Here is an 18,111-nt window from a genome sequence, read left to right as displayed (position 1 = left end):
CCCACCCCCTTGTGATTCCTGGTGACTGGTCTTCAGAGGCATACTATAATAATAATAATTTTATTATGTATATGCTGGCCATCTGACTGGATTGCCCCAGCCACTCTGGGCAGCTTCCAGCAAAATATAAAAACACAATAAAACACCAAACATTAAACACTTCCCTATACAGAGCTGCCTTCAGATGTCTTCTAAAAGTCATATATTTGTTGATCTGTTCGAAATCTGATGGCTGGTGGTGGCTCCAAATCCCTCTGCTCTTCCTTTCAAACCCTCCCTGTACTATATCCAGTTTTAGAGTGCATACGCAAAAAAAGGGAAATTGCCGAATGTGAATATAACTGATTTAGATTTAGATTGATTAGTAGTGCTTTGGCTGCCTATCTTCCTGAGACTGAAGGCTCAGGAGTGACTTCCCCTTTATACACTACCCTCGAAGAAAACTCCATTGTTGGATAAGAGTCTCTATGGATGCTAGCACATTATAGTTAACAATGAAAGGAATCTTATATCCTGCCCACTACTGAAGGTGCCTCCCCTTTACTTTGTGGCCCACATAAGTGGGCCCTCTTACAGAAATCAGCCTAACTGCTGTGCTAATTCTACACCTCAGTCTGACTGGGAATATTGTTCATAAATGGCTTCCAGATGCTATCAAATAATCAGCTCTCTCCTTCCGCCTGCATGCTATTCTTCCACACGCCATTTGGGTCAGCAACTCTCTCGGCTCCTCCTCAGCTGCAAGAATGCAGCCGTCCTTTCCAGCATTTAAAAGATGGCCTGTCTCACATCTGACTATTAATCCAATCATCCTCCATCCAGAGGGCAGACGACTGACCCTACTATTTAATACATGACCTTGAGTTGCCAATAATACCCTCTGCATGTACTCGCCAGAAAGGAATCGAACCACAAAGCTGAGTGAGCTTATCTTTGAGGGAAAGTAATAGGCAGAATTTGGGGTAGCCCTCCTCCATGGGGAAAAATGGACTCATCTGTTCTGAATTCCATATAATAATTTCCAGTTTATGGCAGCTGGGGATCTGGGGACAATCTCAGACAAGAAACGTTTTGCCGAGGCAAGAGAAAACAAATGTTCTTGAATTTGAGACCAATAATATTCAAAATGGGTGTGTGGCAAATATGCTTCTCCCCTCCAATGGCTTCTGTACACTCAACACACACACACCACACAACACTTCACTCTCTCCACATTCCTGTACCAGTCAGCTACTCAATATTTCCAGGGACTATTATTTAACTATGATTTGGGCCTATCTCACAGCTGATGAATCCAGCTCTGCCCTGTCCCCGGTGTGCGGCTGAGTTGGTGTTCCATTTGCAGAACTGGAGAGCTACGCAAAGCTTACGTGATTCGGCAGCATTTCACCTCAGAGTGTGAAAAGTCTACCTCTCCCCATAAGCAGCAGCAGCTTTCAAGCTTAACCTTAACCATTAAGTTATTTAAATAAAATAAAAAACCCAATAGCAACAATCTTAATACACTTTCTGGAAAATCTGGTTCTGTGTTACAGAAATGGTCACAAAATATTATTCACAGGCTTGGATTTAAAAGGCAGCAATGATAAGCAGCATCTCTCAGTGCTAGTAAAAAAAAAAGCAGCCATTACAATTATCTGTGGTAAATGGTAGTGTGCAGACTGTTACGGTATGTTATGCAGAGTTTGTCTGAAGTGCTTTCCAGTTCAGAAGCACAGAGACCTCTTTCCACTTTTTTGTTCTGAAAGATCAAGGACAATCAAAATACTGGGAAAGGTTGATTTTAAATTATTTTAAATTGATTCTTCTCAAAGATTCTTGAGTTTAGTGGCAGTAGTGATGTGGATTTTCTTTCAGAGCCCCTTTCACCAACCTTTTCCAATAGGGGCCACAACTCCCAGCAGCACCTGCAACCATAACAGTACTGTCTGGAGCTGACGGGAGTCCAAAACAGCTGGAAAGCATTCAGTTGATGAAGGCTGCCTTAAACCTATCACAGAACTACAGTTCCCAGGGTTCCCTGAGGCAAGGAATGTGACAATTAAATCAGTTTTCATTTAGTTTAAGCATGCAGGCTTCAAGTATGCCACTCAAGAGTGGGAGCTGGTACTGCTGTAGACTCCTAGCCACTGCTTTAAAACCCACACAATCTTATAACCCTTGATGCTGTCAAAGGAAATTTCTTTTGCCTGCTGTGCTACTTCAGGAACGATGCAAAAAGAATAAAACGGAATACTGAATCCAAAACAAAAAGCTCATATTGTTAAATTTAATTGTATCATGTGGAAAAACAAAATCATGGATCTGATCACTCCAGGATTTGAGAACCTGAATTATGTCACATACTCGCCACATAAGTTTGATCCAGAAAAAGGCAGAGTTCATCCACATTAAAATCAAGGGGATGGTAAGGCAAAGGGCTCCAATTCATCTGGCTTGGAAACTGCAGGTTATCTTTGTGTGTGAACACACTCTCTCTCACACACACTTGTATGAGGCATGTACAATAGAAACAAAAATTAGAAACAAGTTTCCCCGTGCAAAATCTCAGGCTCTAATGTTTCCATCAATTTATTTTTGCTGGCTTTTTAGTACATAGATGTTGCAGTCATATTAGCTCTGTTGATGTACCAGGAAACCAATGACCCACAGTGATTTCGCAGAGACTGAAGAGGGGAACAAGGAGCAGCAGTGGGAAACAAAACTGAGAAATCCTGTTCCCGGCAGGGATGTCCTATTATTCCGCTGAGCCAGTGCTAATGGGAGGTGGTGTGGGATAGGTGGCTGCTACAATTGTCTCATTTGTGGGATGGGTTTTAGAGAGCTAAAGATGCTGGTTCTCACTTGGTTTGTGCCCATGAGCCATGCAAAATAGAGAGCAGGGTTCAGGTGGGAAGATGCTTCACCAAAACTCAATGAATTGTTAAGATCTTCTGCGCTCACCTTTCTCAGCCGCTGTTTCAGAACATTTACTGCTTTGTGTGCCGCATTAAAGAGGCATCTGCTTCAGAAATCCCATCAGCCTATACTTGACTTTCAGCAGCAGTTAATGACCAAACTTCAAGAAGAGAAGTACCTGAAACTTTGCACAGGTTCCTAAACCAGGTCTACACTTTAAGTCACTCAGTGCTCAGAGTGAAAGGGAGCCCTCACACCTGAAGGTGCATATACTCACTGAATCAAAGCAAAACTGACCCTAAACTTCATTAAATGGCAAACTTGTCAAGCTGATAAGGCATAGGTTGTTGTTTTCTTCTTCTGCATGGGTAGGCAAACTAAGGCCCAGGGGCCAGATCCGGCCCAATCACTTTCTAAATCTGGCCCGCAGACAGTTCTTTTATTTAAAATGCATCTCTGGGTTATTTGTGGGGCATAGGAATTGGTTCATCCCCCCCAAAAAAAAATAGTCCAGACCCCCACAAGGTCTGAGGGACAGTGCACCAGCCCCCTGCCGAAAAAGTTTGCTGACCCCTATTCTACTGCAATAAGTCCAAATAGAATGCAATTCATCTAGTTCTTAATCTGAACAAAAGTATACTGGATTGAGCCCATGGAAAAAAATCCAGCCCAAATACTTAGGCTGGAATCAGAGTCTGACAGTTCATGTATTTAGGCCATGTGAACAGGCTGTGAGACCTGCAAGACCAGCTCCCTATCTTGCAGGCCTTTTTTCACCAGGAAAAAAACTGACTGACTCCAGCTACAAAAACTAGGACTGCTGAAGAGGCCAGAGACCATCTTGGCCATCGAGCCTGAACTTCCACAGTCTCTGCCCATTAAGAACCACCATTGGCAGGACTGGCAGCAACAGCAGCAGATATCTTTAATGCTCATGACAATATTTTATTTTCTTGCTAACTATGCTGTTTTAAATGTGTATTTTATATTTGACTTCCTTTAGTAATGCTTCTTCTGAAACATTTAAAATAATGTTTATTGTTACCTTTGCTATGTTAAATGTGCATTCTGTAGTTAACCTCCTTTGTTTTATTTTGAAATCTTTAAGACAATATTTTAGTTTTGTATTAATGATTCTGCTTTGGATATATATTTTATATTTGACTTCTGTAACGTTTTCTTCTGGATTGTTGTAAACTGCTTTGAGGTTTTTTTCTTAAAAATATAAAGCTGTATAGAAATGAAATGAATAATAATAATAATCATCATCATCATCCCTATGTATCTGGTGAGAACATGTGCTAAGCTTCCTGGCCTCATAATCACTAATTGCACACAAATTATTTCAGACGTCAGAGCCCATTTTTCACATTACATTGTTCCTATATGGAAGTATCCCCTGCACTGTAAATTACACGAATCCCCCAATATATTGATTACAGCACTTACAATGTATACAAAGTATACAATTGATGTATACTTTCGCCTAATATTTGCATTTGTTTGTTTGTTTGTTTGGTGAGCTACATCACAAAATTTGGAGAAGTGTGAATTAGGTAGGTTTTCATTAAAATGTGATCTGAGCTTAATTTCTCCTCCATCGCTATTGAGTAGGAGCCCTTTGCTGCCGATCTCCGTGGCTGCAGATTCCATGTGGGCTGGAGTCACAACTCTGCTATTTTGTGTATTTTTTAACATTAAACTCTGAGATAATCTGTAGCAGTGCCTCAGACAAAGCTGTGTGATCTCAGATAAATCATTCTTGCTCTGAGACCTTAGGAACCAAAAGGTGTTTTCTTTTTTAAACAGCGAGATATTTTGCAGCTGAAGAAATAGAGAAATAAACCGATATGCCTTGATCTGACAATATTTGCACATTACTACTGAGCTGGACTGCTGCCAAATATCTCAAGCAGCCTGAACGGTTCAAAATAGTTTTGGATTTTCATTTGCAAATGTGAATCCTTTTCAAAAATAAATCATTTTTTAAAAAATGTCATGAGGATGTTGACTTTGTTCTTCAAAAATCTTCTTAATCAATGTTCACTTATTGCATATTTAAAATTTAAAATTAAACTGGCTCACCAATCCAATTCATTCTTGGGTGAATTAAATGGATCGTGATGACTGCTGTTGCTATCTGTGGATCTGGCCTGCAAGCAGTGCACCACTCAGTGTCTCCTGTACTTGTCTGCTGCCTCCTCCTCCTCCTCCTCCACTATCGCCCACCTCTTTCCAGTCTCCTTTTATTCCCCTGCTGACTCAAGTGGCTGCAGAGGAAGAGGAGTTGTTGGCGTTGGCAAGTGGCAGGTAACAGGGGTAGTGGCAGCTGACTAACACAGGAGGGGGTGGTGGGAATGGGAATTTTTAGTTTTGCCTCAAGTACCAAAACATCCTAGGACAGCCCCGCAGAGAGTCCAGCGATATCTACAGGATATCAGGTTCCCCACTGCTGCTGATAACAGAAAAGAGAAAGCCTGGTCTGGCCCAGTATACACTGAAGTTCCAGTTAAGTTGTGGGTGAACATATCAGACGAAAAGCGATTCTTCAAACAGCTCTTGTTTATTCACAGACCAGAACAGAACTGAACTGAAGGGTTCAGCCAGCCTGCTTATATAGAGCTCCAGTACAACGTAACTGTAACCATTTTCTGTAACTATCCAATCACTGAACGTCACTTTCAATCCCTTATTTGCATATGTGGACCTGAGTGAAAACTATCTACAGTATCCCCCTTGCTGGCCTAGGGTAAGAACTTCAGTACGTAACAGTTCCCATAGCTGAAGATGGATTGAAACAACTTGCATTTCCAATGGACTCCTATAACTCTCCCTCAGCTTTGTATCCTAGATATCCTTCTCAAATGGGTAAATAAACAGTGAGTCACTGAGGCTCACACAGCTCTGTGGCACAACGGGTCAGTGCATCTGGCTCTTAACCAGAAGGTGGGTGGTTCGAGCCCACGCAGGGACGGTTGTGGACAGGATTCCTGCATTGCAAGGGGCAGGACAAGACTGATCCTCACGATCCCTATCCAGCTCTACAATTCTATGATTAATCTATGATATCTTAAGTATTTAATGCTTCAAAAGTATCTTCCGTGAAACAGTCCACCACAGAAAGAATACGTCTACTAGGCCAACAGAGGGGCTGGACTTCTCTGAAAATCTTTCTAGGCAAGCTACAATGGGAGCAACTGGGTGCTCAGCACTTTTTGAAATGTGTAACTTTGTAGTACTATCTAGGCGGGAACCAAGTCCTTGAAAACTGATCTTGAGTCCTTTTGAAACCCTATTCCGGCTTGCTCCGGGATGAGTCCAGGTCTCTGATTCATAAAGGAACCCAGAGGAGAGGTTTATATTCCTGAATAGAAGTAGAAGAAAGAGATTTGGGGGTGGGGGTGGGGAGCCAGCGGTTAGAATTCTTCTTTTTGCCAGCATTGCTGAGTATAAAAGGAAAACCCTTGTCCTTTTGTCCCTACACTCGCCCTCTAAAGATGCACATGCAAAATCTAATTAAAATTTAGCAGAAGAGGAGGAAAAAAACCTGACATGGGTTTTTTAGTTAAAAAAAAAAAGAGCAGTGAACGAGAGAGAGATCTTTAACAAAGGCCATAATATTAACGGGGCCGATTCGTCAGCCGCTACCTGATAATATAGAGTCGGGAAAGCTTTATTAACGTTGGAAGCCTGGGTTCTTTGTTAATTACGGGCTTTGCTAATGATTTGGAATATTGGCCAGTTCCGGGGGATGTTGATGAATAGAGACCTCGCTAAGATTTATTCCTAATTATCTCATTTGTCTCCCTCCATTACTTTTTATGGCTGAAATTTATGGAGCTATTACTGGGGACATCGTTGCAGCTCAGAGATGATTTGGGAGAAGAGAGATGTTTAATAATAATAACAATAATAATAATAATAATGCCAGATTAATAGGAAACCGATTATGCTACACTGGGCAGAAGGGTCTTCCATGCTCCCCCCCCCCCGCCCTGGCTCCCCTCCCCACCCCAAACTCATTGTCTCTTGGCTGGTGTGTAAGAAGTCATGTCCTTGCTGAGAAGGCAGAGGGGATGTTGAAAGAGCAGTCTGGAAATTCCTTCTGGCACTTGCTCAAGTCCCTTCCATGTCCCTTTGGCTCACTCATTCCAAAGAAGATAGAGGAAATCCATCATATTTTTAATATTTTGCCTCCCACACCCCCACAGCTGCCTACCGCCTTTATTCCTTTCTCTGCCCCCTCCCCGCCCCCAAATTCATTGTTCAGAGGCAGTCTGTTCTTCTGAGATTCTGTTGGTGGGTCAGATCAACACATTTATGAGGAGTGGAAATGTCAGATTTGGAGAAAAAGGTGATGTTTGGAACAGAGGCATCCATTGCTCATTGACATCCCTGCAAGAATGCAGGCACACATGTACACATGATAGAAATAAGTGAATGGTAGATAATAACAAAAAAGCTCCCCCCCCCCTCAGTTAGCTCATGGTCTCGATCTACAGTATAGGGAAAATCACCTTATAAACACCAAGTGCATTCTGGAAAAGTGTAAAAAATAAATCCAATACAGTGGTACCTTGGGTTACATACGCTTCAGGTTACAGGCTCCGCTAACCCAGAAATAGTACCTCGGGTTAAGAGCTTTGCTTCAGGATGAGAACAGAAATTGCACGGTGGCAGCGGGAGGCCCCATTAGCTAAAGTGGTGCTTTAGGTTAAGAACAGTTTCAGGTTAAGAACGGACCTCCGGAACGAATTAAGTACTTAATCCGAGGTACCACTGTATGTGCTATGTGTATTAGCACATGAGGCTGCGTGTTGCATTACTTACAACACTAGAATTTAAATGGGACTGTCTTGCAAGGATGTCTTCCAGTGGGGAAAAACAGCCATGTGAATTCTACCCAGCATTAGAGTTCTGTCTGTTGGCAGCAATTTGTAGTATTCATGCAGGCTGATGATGTGCACTTGTCACCTGGCCCTCAGCACACATTATAACAGTGAGATGCAAGTAGTCTGTAAATGGGAAATACCGTCTGACCACATCCACTTCAGTCTCTCTCAGGTTTGTCAAAATGGAATGTTGCTTCCCACATATTCATTGGCACATCCTACAATGGGGTAAGGAAGGACGCGGGTGGCGCTGTGGGTAAAACCTCAGTGCCTAGGACTTGCTAATCGTATGGTCGGCGGTTCAAATCCCCGCGGCAGGGGATTTTGGTCCCTGCTCCTGCCCACCTAGCAGTTCGAAAGCGTCTTTCGGTCCCTGCTCCTGCCCACCTAGCAGTTCGAAAGCACCCCTAAGTGCAAGTAGATAAATAGGTACCACTTTATAGCAGGAAGGTAAACGGCGTTTCCGTGTGCTGCGCTGGTGCTGGCTCGCCAGAGCAGCTTCGTCACGCTGGCCACGTGACCCGGAAGTGTCTCTGGACAGCGCTGGCCCCCGGCCTCTTAAGTGAGATGGGCGCACAACCCTAGAGTCGGACACGACTGGCCCGTACGGGCAGGGGTACCTTTACCTTTACAATGGGGTAGGGTGGGGGGATCCGTGCTGTCCCATTGGGCTGATGAGAACATAAGTAGATCTAATGAAACTCAGCATGTTTGACAAAGCACTCAGGCTGTTGGTACAGTTTGTGCCTCACTGACATCCCAGCTCATAGTGCCAACATAGATGCATTTTCTTTGGGGAAACTCAATGGATTTTGTTGCAACAGCTGAGCAATTGCTTCACCATGTGCTGAGCTGATTTTCCATGTCAAAAATCTACACTGTGATATCTGGTGGAAACAAAAACACATCTATCAGTTCCTTTCCAGTGCTGGGCTTCTATTTCATTTTGAACAGAAATTCAAGATCCCTTACAACTCTACAATTCCATGATTCTGTGTTTCAAAATCTTGTTTGTAGACAGTTTCAATGACCTTTAAGGTTTTAAGACCTTCATGTCTTGAGGCAAAGTAATGAAGTAATCCAAGGTTGTGATAAATTCCGATTTATGTCCATGACAAGAGATTGTCCTAATGCATGTGAATCCAGATTCCTAGTCCAATAGGTGTATATGACTCAATGGAAAATCAGCAAAACATCACAGAATGGAGGGTGCTTCTAGATGTGGGTGACTTAGCAGCATCCAGACATTGTTGCTTGAGTTGGAAGTCGAACGGCAGACTTCTTACACTTCCAGACTTCTAACACTCTCTGAACAAGTATGTAATACCTCTTTGCCCAGCCCCAAACATTTTTCTCGGAGGCGTGTGTGTGTGGCGATTCTCACTGGGAGCATTGTGTGGAGGGAAAGTGTTAAATATTCCTTCTACTCCACACTGCACTACCATTCATGATTCTCCCTCTTCATGGTAGAGAGATGTTGGGGGGAGAGAGAGGGGGGCAGGCAGGCAGGCAAATAGAAAGAATGTATATGGAGGCAAAGCCATTTGGAAAGTGAAGAGTTAAAGCAATTTAGTTTATTCTTAGAGACCAGAGACTGACTATTGAGAAGGAAATAGCTAAAGCAATCTAGCAAATGACTTGAGTGAACTATACAGGCCAGAATGAGTCAGAATAGCAGTGGGATGGGCCATCCACACTTGAAGAAATTTAACTGTATTTAGAAAGTTGAATTTTTGAACTCTTGAAAAAATTGAAGCTGAATGGTTTATAGAAATTGAGTGAAGAAACATGGATGTTCCACAATAAATGATCAGTGTGCAAGCAGGCAGAAAGTAAAAAATTCACACTCTGAACTGGGTCATTTTTGTTAACTAATTGAAATTGCCACAAGTTTAGCAGGAGATGGTCACTTAAATCAGATATTGCACTCTATAGAAAACAAGCAGTTAGCCTACTTGGGCCTGCAAATACAGCTGCAATTCCTGGGTGTCATGAGAGTCCACTTCCTTGTATCCATAATTTCCTCACTTGCTATGTGACTTTTAGCCCAAACATTTGGAAGCTAATCTGAGCTATAGAAATCAATGCCAACAGCTCTGCAAGTCTCCACACCTTTCCTGGCATATAGATAAACTCTTAAGCTTTACCCTGCTCCAGGGAACTGTATGTTTTTCCTGCACATAAATATGTCCTGGCGCAGACAAAGCTTTTATTCATTGCACCTCATAAGGGAAATCTGTGAGGGCCCTAAAGGCTGCCACCACAAAGGTGCAGCTGCTGTCAGGATCGGGGAGCTGACAGTGCCATCTTCCCAGAGCAATGCAGCTGAAACAGACGCCTCCATCAGGTTGTGCTGCTTTTATTGAGGGAATAATTGAGCTGGCAGAAGGATACCCAGCTTTTGTATGGGACGTTATTCCTAAAAAGCAAATTCCTCCTTGTTGCTGCTATGTCTGGAGTGTTAATCCAGCATTGGCAGCTTTGATACCACAACATCAGGGCTGAGGGAGCCACAATCCCTCGTGGACAATCTTCCATGAGGCCACATACCAGCAGTGAGAAGAGCCAGAGGTTAAAAGTGGGCAGAGCCACACATGAGACCCTTATTTTCTACAATAGACTACATTGCAGCTACAAAAAAACCCAGATATTTCTACACACACACACACACACACACACACACACATATCCAGGCAAGCAAGAGCATCATCACCACAAAGACACAAGCCAACCAGGCAAATGTACTTCAGGGGAGTGCAGAGCAGACCTGTGAGGTGCATACCCAGCCCATAGGCCTGGCCACCTGAGAAAGTCCTAAGACCGGGCTGGGTGGAGAGGGCCTGAGGTTCCCCATCCCCTGCTCTGCATCATAGATGTCTGCCAGCACAATGCAGGGTTGAGAAGGCAAAAGACCAATCACTTTATTTTCCTAATTTGTAATCATAGCAGGATCATCAATGCAGTGGTACCTTTTGTTAGAGCAGCTTTCAAGCTGCCTCTGCTGTATTCAGTGTCACCCTTAAGGGAAATTTCGTACACATATTAATATGGGGATATGGACACATCCTATCACATAATGGAGGTTCTTTTTTATTTAAAGAACAACTTTTGATACAGTTCCAGACCGCTTTGAGCACTGGCAGGGGATGAGAGCTGGAGTTAAGTTAGAGTGTGTTCCTTGTCCTGCCCACAGCAGTCAATCCAAAACATAACATGTATTGAAGCCTTTTTTACCTAGGGATCCATTAGCCACGCCATCCCCTGGACCTCGGAGGGAACAAAAGTACCAGGAAAGCAAAATCTTCTTTGGAGAAAAAGAGTTTATTGAGATCTGAGCACAGAGTCAAGGTCTGTACTCAGAGACAGCCTGCTAGTTAGTTCCTAGAAATACTGGCTGTCAAGCAAGACACTTCAGCAGACTTTCTTATACCCCCAGACTTCCCCAATCGGCTAGCAAATATTGCTTGCTTAACACATTTTATTGCTTGCTAAACATTCCTGTCTTTCTGCTAAGCCAAGCACTCCCTCCCACCTCCTTGTACACGTGTCTTCTTTTGCTAGCTAAGCATTCCCTTCGTATCTCTTCTTATTCTTGCATTACTAAGCAGAAGTAAAGTAGGAAACATCTTGCTAGTGGTTTTCTCGGTTAACAGCAGTTTTCTGGCTAGGCAGGAAGCGACCTTCTGACCTGTAGCTAGCATCAGCAGTTTCAAGTAGCTGGTTAGGCAGAAAACGACCTCCTGACCTGTCTGATTTAGACTTTTGCAAGCAACTGCAATTTTGGGCTGTTTTGACCATCCTAGCAGAGTGCAGGAATTTACTATGTGTAGATAATATTAATGATTAACCGTTCCCCTCTCCCTTCACTCCCTCCTCTTCTTCTGAACAACCTAATACTTAGGTTCGTTCTGGGGTATGGGCCTATACTCCCTCATCACAGCGATGACTGTGGGTCCTAGCTTCCGTGACAGGAGTCTTTGCATCATTTGCTGCAAGCATTGCAATAAGCAGGGTATACAGAAGCAGAAAAGCAATAGAAGCATTATTGGGCCTATTCTCCCCACAAATACGATACCGTTCATGCCAACAGAAATACGAGAGCATCCATACGACAAGGGCGGTACATATCACTCCTACCCACCAAACCCAATATCTCCATGGTTCCTCCCACCAATATTCAGGGGGTGTGCTCATTGTTGAAGAGCCCACTGATATTTGTGCCCGACTACCTGTTGAGCCTCAAGGATGAGAGCCCACCGGTGAGCTGATGCTCCCACTATGTGGGTCAATTTTTCTATTAGCCCTGTTGGGTGGATTGAACTCTCGTGCTGCCTCCCTAGTGACCAGAGCATATGGAAGCTGAAATCCTGGGGTGGCAATTCTTACTGGCACTTGTTTAGTAATTTCAATGCACACCTGGCTAAGGCTCCCACCCCTGCGGTACTTGCATTAAGATAGGTTCCGTCTCATCAATCGCCTGCATTAAGATTAGAACCTGGTCCGCTAGATCAGGTTGGTACAGTGCTCTACCCCCCGGATAACAGTTGACTACCCTCCCACAGCAGCAAGAGCAGTCCAGAACTCGATAGATTTCGAACGTCTCTGCAACTTCCCGTATGAGCACTATCCACATGTGCTGGACAGTGGTGTGGAAGAGGAGCCACAACGGGGTAGTGGGATGTCTTAATATGGTAACCTCATCAAACCCCAGTTGCCAATAGCCAAGGAGCACGCCATCTCTTACCACCGGCAAGACGAACCAGTCGTAGCAGAGGCCAGCAGGCCAATAGGGTTGGTATGGTTCGGTAGGGTCAGGGCAATAAGACATAGAGCAAGTCAATAAAGGAAATAAGAGAGAAAAGAGAAAGTCTTTGTAACTGTCCTTGTGATGATTAGTCGCAGGATCTCGTTGCCCGTGGCCTAACGCTTTTTCCTGGTAGCGTCAGACACAAGGTGATGATCAACTTCAGAGGGTCAGCGGGATTTCTTTTGCAAGTCCAGACACCCTTCTTCAGATGCGTGTGATGTACCCAGGGGATCACCTCGACTACTTTCACTGCAGTTGGGGATGAGGGGGTCGCCAGACGCTGTCACTCAGAGGGACTGGTGAACCGGCTCAGCGAGACTGCCACGGGACTGCAGGTGTACGCTTGAGGGAATACCTGGAAAGAAAGCAAACACACACAACAAACACAGGGATTGCACTTGTTCTTGGGTGATGTGATCTCCCATCTGCCCAAACCGGCGGGGATGCCTCGGACGAAAGGGGTTGGCCTGCCATATAGAAGTTCAAAGGGCGATAGTTCTCAGTCTCTTGGTTGGCGCACAGGGCACATTTTGGGATATAGAATATTCTCCCAAGGTGCGCCTTAGCAGCTGGGCCTCCCAAATGGGTGGGCTCGTGGTAATTCTTTACAATTGTGCTGGCCAGATGTTGGGGCACAAAAACACGGCTGTCCGGTCCTTCCTGGAGCGTTGCTCCTTCTTGGCTGGTCCACTGCTGTTCATCAAGGGTGTAACGTGGTTCCACATCGTCTGGAGTGAGTTCTGGTACCAATATCAAAAGTCCTGGTGGTGCCTCTAAATTGGCTGGAGAACAAATGTCTACGTTGGGGGCGCTGCCTGCGGGCGCCCCTCCCATCCAATTCTTCACCGTGCATAGAGATATCAGCAAGGCGGTCGTCACTGGAGGGGATCTTCAGGATGCTGAGACACAGTCCAATCTGAAGCAGCTTTCTTATGTGGTGGACCCAAGGGGTGGTGCCAGCGACCTTCACAGCTGTGGGTGTGGAGAGCAGATGGGCCCTTCCAGCACGGCGGCAGTGGTGCCTGGGACCGGTCTCATCCACACCACGTCACCTGGCTCAAACTGGTCATGCAAGAAGTTCGGGCCTGGGTTGAGAGAGAAAATCTCGAGAGAGAGACTGTACATAATTGTTCAATTCCACATCTTGAGCAGGGATAGGTGAAAGCATGCACACATAAGGAACCGGTCTCCCAAACATCACTTCAAAAGGGTGACAAGTGAATACGTTTCAATGGGAGGCTACAGACTCTAAGCAAAGGCAAGGGCAACATGGACACCCAATTAGACCCTGTTTCTTGCGTCAGCTTGGATAGCTGATTCTTTAAAGTCCTGTTCATTCTCTCTACCTTTCCAGAACTCTGGGGTCTATAAGCAGTATGCAGCTTCCAGTTGATCTGGAGCGCTTTTGCCAGTCCCTGTAGGACTGCATGAACAAATGCTGGTCCATTGTCAGATCCTATGGACCTTGGCAATCCATAGCGAGGGATGATTTCCCTAAGCAGGCACCTGGTTACTTCAAATGCCTTTTCAGTCTTTGTTGGCCATGCTTCGGCCCTCCGGTGTAGGTGCACACTGCCACCAGCAGGTAGCGGTGTAGTCCACAACGGGGTAATTCAGTAAAGTCCACGACAAGATCTTCCATAGGTGCCGTTCTACTGTGCTGAATCCCTGGGGGAGCCAGTGGTCCGGCTCTGGGATTATTCTTTTGACACAGCAGGCATTTCCTGGAGATCTGGGCTGCCAGTTGGTAGAGGTGGGCTGTATAGAAGCATTTCTCCAGCTGCTTGGTTGTAGCATCTGGTCCTATGTGGGTTGAATCATGGTATCTCTGAGTAATCTGCCGAGAAAGGGACTCTGGAATCCATATCCTGTCATCAGGGGCAAGGTACCATCCTTCTTTGGACAATGTCAGCTCCTGAGCATCTGCAGTGTCCCTTTCCTGCTTCGTGTAAGCTGGCATGTCAGTGGTGCTTAAAATTTCTTCTGGGACCAGTGCTCCAATAACCGAGGCGGGGGCCAGTTCTTGGGCTGCTTCCTTGGCCACTCTGTCTGCCAATCGGTTTCCTCTGGCCACTTCTCCTGGTCCAGTCTTGTGTCCATAACAATGGATAACTGCCACTGCATCGGGCTCCCATACAGCATCCAGAAGGTTCAATAAAGCTTGTGGGTGGGCCACCTGGCTTCCTCTGGAGGTAAGCAAACCTCTTTCTTTCCATAAGGCTCCATGGGCATGTAAAGTCAGGAATGCATACTTAGAATCTGTATAAATGTTTATCTTCTGTCCCTTTGCCAGGCTCAGGGCTCTGGTGACTTGGAATTTTTAACGCGGATGTAGTAGTAGCATCTGACATTTCCTCATTTTAGCCTGGGAGAGGAAATAGGTGCCTTTCGGCAGATGGCACGCTGATTCTTTCCTAAGCGGCCTCGCCCTCCTCTTCTTCTAACGGTGGACCTCCCGTCTTCAGGGCCATCAACTTCTTTGCCTGGTACTTCTTTTTCTTCTGGGTCTCTTTTCCTCTCTGATTATAAGTGGTTTGGGCTATTTTCTAACATCCATTTCAGGGTGTGGCCCATCTGGATTTTTCGGCAAATATCGGGCGCTGCCTGGGCTACAAAAGCAGTTTTTATGATAGGGGCATTGGCAGCCTCATCTGGGTCCACAGGAGTATACTGGCGGTAGGCTTCCTTCAGCCTCTTTAAGTAGGCTCCAGGGGCCTCCTCTGTTCCTTGTACTATTTCTCTGGCCTCCACGAAGTTGGTGAGTTTTCTGGCTGCCCTCCTCATGCCATTTAAGACATTCTGGCAATAAATGGTGAGAGTATTTTGCCCTTCAGTGATCTGATAATCCCAATTCAGTGTATTTTCAGGATATCCTGCTGCAACAGCTTGATCTCCTGCCCCCTGCGCTCTCATGTGTGCTCGGACTTCAGCATGAATTTGCCTAGCCTCTTCTGTAGTTAGCAGGGCATCCATCAAATATTACACATCATAAAAAGTGGGGTTGTATGTTTTAAAAAAAATTCCCTCAAACAGCTTAATGATTTTGGCAGGGTTTTCCTCAAATGAAGGGTTTTTGGTTCCTCCAATTACAAACATCTGCACTAGAGAAGGGACATGTTGAACTGTATGAGTTCTATTGGGCACCACCCCATCAGGTCCCGCGGGGGCCAGAGGGTCATACACTCTATGGAGAGGCATCACTCTGGCCGCGCCCTTCTCCTGTGCTTTATGTGCCCTATGGAGGGTCACTCTTTTCACTGCTTTCCCCACTCTTTTGTCCACGGGATTGGGGCTGGGCCATCTGTTCCCTGTGGCGGGGGTGGTGCCAGGGCTGTTGCCGGGGCATAAGGCGGTGGGGGCATTAAAACTTTATCTTCTTCCTTCTCTGAATCCTGGAGGACTGGGGGGTTGTCCTCCTGTTTTCCTGACTGAGCAGATACTGCTGCCTGAGACCTTTTGGCAGCATGACTTCAGCCAGGAGGGGGGGGTTCTTTTCCATATTGGTCTTCCATGTGGAAATGTAGGGGATTTGATCAGGGTGGACATTCAAAATGTTCTGATATAATGGATTAATGAGTTGCAAATCAAGGGTCCCAGTGGACGGCCAATTTGTTATTTTGGGGTGGGCCAATCTAATTTACACAATGTCCTCGTCCTCCCCTCTCATTAGCTTGAATCCCCAAAAGCATTTCAAAGGGGTACTTTTACTTTGGCCAGAACCCATTTCTTCCAGATCCTTCGCTACTATTCACAGTAAAAATTCTCTCACACTTCACACACAACAGACCTACAATTGCTCGGCCAAGGGGACACTAAGCCCTGGCCCACACTTGACAATTCAGTCACTGGAGTATCTTGACATGCAACATACAACATACAAAACACACCAATATAATTTCAACATGTAACACACTAAACACACCAAAATAACTTCAGCATGCAATACACAAAACACACCAAAATAACTTCAGCACGCAATACACAAAACACACCAAAATAACTTAATTTCAACATGTCACATGCTACAGTTTGTCAGAAAATGCACAACCCTACAATCGCTCGGCCAAGGGGACACTAAGCCTTGGCCCTCATTCAACAATTCATCCACTGGAGTATCTGACACACAACATGTCAACAAAACACTCAATTCCCTCTGCCCCATTCCCTTTCCCAAACCTTTACCAATTCCTTTCCTGGTGGCATTCTTACTGCCGGGCACTCTACTGCCAACTACCAGGTGAGGCTGATCAGGCCTCTGGCCCTTTCCCTCGGGCCCCTAGCCCTTTCCCTCGGGCCCCTAGCCCTTTCCTTCGGGCTTACCTTTCTCCGCTGCGGACCTGTCCCCTCGGCGCCGTTCTGTCCTCTTGTTCTCCCTCAACTAGATGTCTCCGCTCCAGGACGGTGTGGCAATCTCCCCCTACAAACTGGCAGGGTGTGCACCGGAAATGCGAACGCCGATTGGAGCTGTTCACCTTGGTTGAGCCTGGCCCTCCGGTCCGTATTTGGGGAGGGGGCTGATCCCGGACGAGCCCCCAAAGAAATGAAGCCTTTTTTACCTAGGGATCCATTAGCCACGCCATCCCCTGGACCTCGGAGGGAACAAAAGTACCAGGAAAGCAAAATCTTCTTTGGAGAAAAAGAGTTTATTGAGATCTGAGCACAGAGTCAAGGTCTGTACTCAGAGACAGCCTGCTAGTTAGTTCCTATAAATACTGGCTGTCAAGCAAGACACTTCAGCAGACTTTCTTATACCCCCAGACTTCCCCAATCGGCTAGCAAATATTGCTTGCTTAACACATTTTATTGCTTGCTAAACATTCCTGTCTTTCTGCTAAGCCAAGCACTCCCTCCCACCTCCTTGTACACGTGTCTTCTTTTGCTAGCTAAGCATTCCCTTCGTATCTCTTCTTATTCTTGCATTACTAAGCAGAAGTAAAGTAGGAAACATCTTGCTAGTGGTTTTCTCGGTTAACAGCAGTTTTCTGGCTAGGCAGGAAGCGACCTTCTGACCTGTAGCTAGCATCAGCAGTTTCAAGTAGCTGGTTAGGCAGAAAACGACCTCCTGACCTGTCTGATTTAGACTTTTGCAAGCAACTGCAATTTTGGGCTGTTTTGACCATCCTAGCAGAGTGCAGGAATTTACTATGTGTAGATAATATTAATGATTAACCGTTCCCCTCTCCCTTCAGTATTATTACAGCAGTACCTGTGGGGACCAGTTTTCATTTTTCCAGTGCACAGTTGAAGTGATATGAAAACGCCCAACATCAATTTGACCAGCAACTGCGACAGGGCATGAACAATCAATTCCCCAGATATTGTTAAACAACGGTTCCCATCCTTACTGACATTGGCCTTGCTGGTTGAGGCTGGTGGAAGATGGAGTCCACCCTCATCTTGAAATCCCTCAGATTCCCTGCTCCATGGTGAACACTAATGGGCCCAGTTTTATGACAGGTGCCTATCTTTGTTAGACTGGTCCTTTGTGGATCAACTGGATATACAGTACAGTAA

The 18,111-nt window shown here is 45.3% G+C and overlaps 1 long non-coding RNA gene across 1 annotated transcript; it reads right to left on the bottom strand.

The window, feature by feature from the left end:
• Window positions 1-11,092: 11,092 nt before the first annotated feature.
• Window positions 11,093-17,773, bottom strand: LOC309371354. The gene is made up of 2 exons (XR_014169069.1): window positions 16,376-17,773; window positions 11,093-16,341 (listed from the first exon to the last, which is right to left on the bottom strand). It is a non-coding gene; the product is annotated as an uncharacterized lncRNA (long non-coding RNA).
• Between the last annotated feature and the right edge of the window lie 338 nt (window positions 17,774-18,111).

Source organism: Podarcis melisellensis (genome assembly GCF_964234715.1).
Source record: "Podarcis melisellensis genome assembly, chromosome: 6".
In the NCBI taxonomy this organism is placed as follows: Eukaryota; Metazoa; Chordata; class Lepidosauria; order Squamata; family Lacertidae; genus Podarcis; species Podarcis melisellensis.
This window is presented reverse-complemented; position numbering and strand designations above follow the sequence as displayed.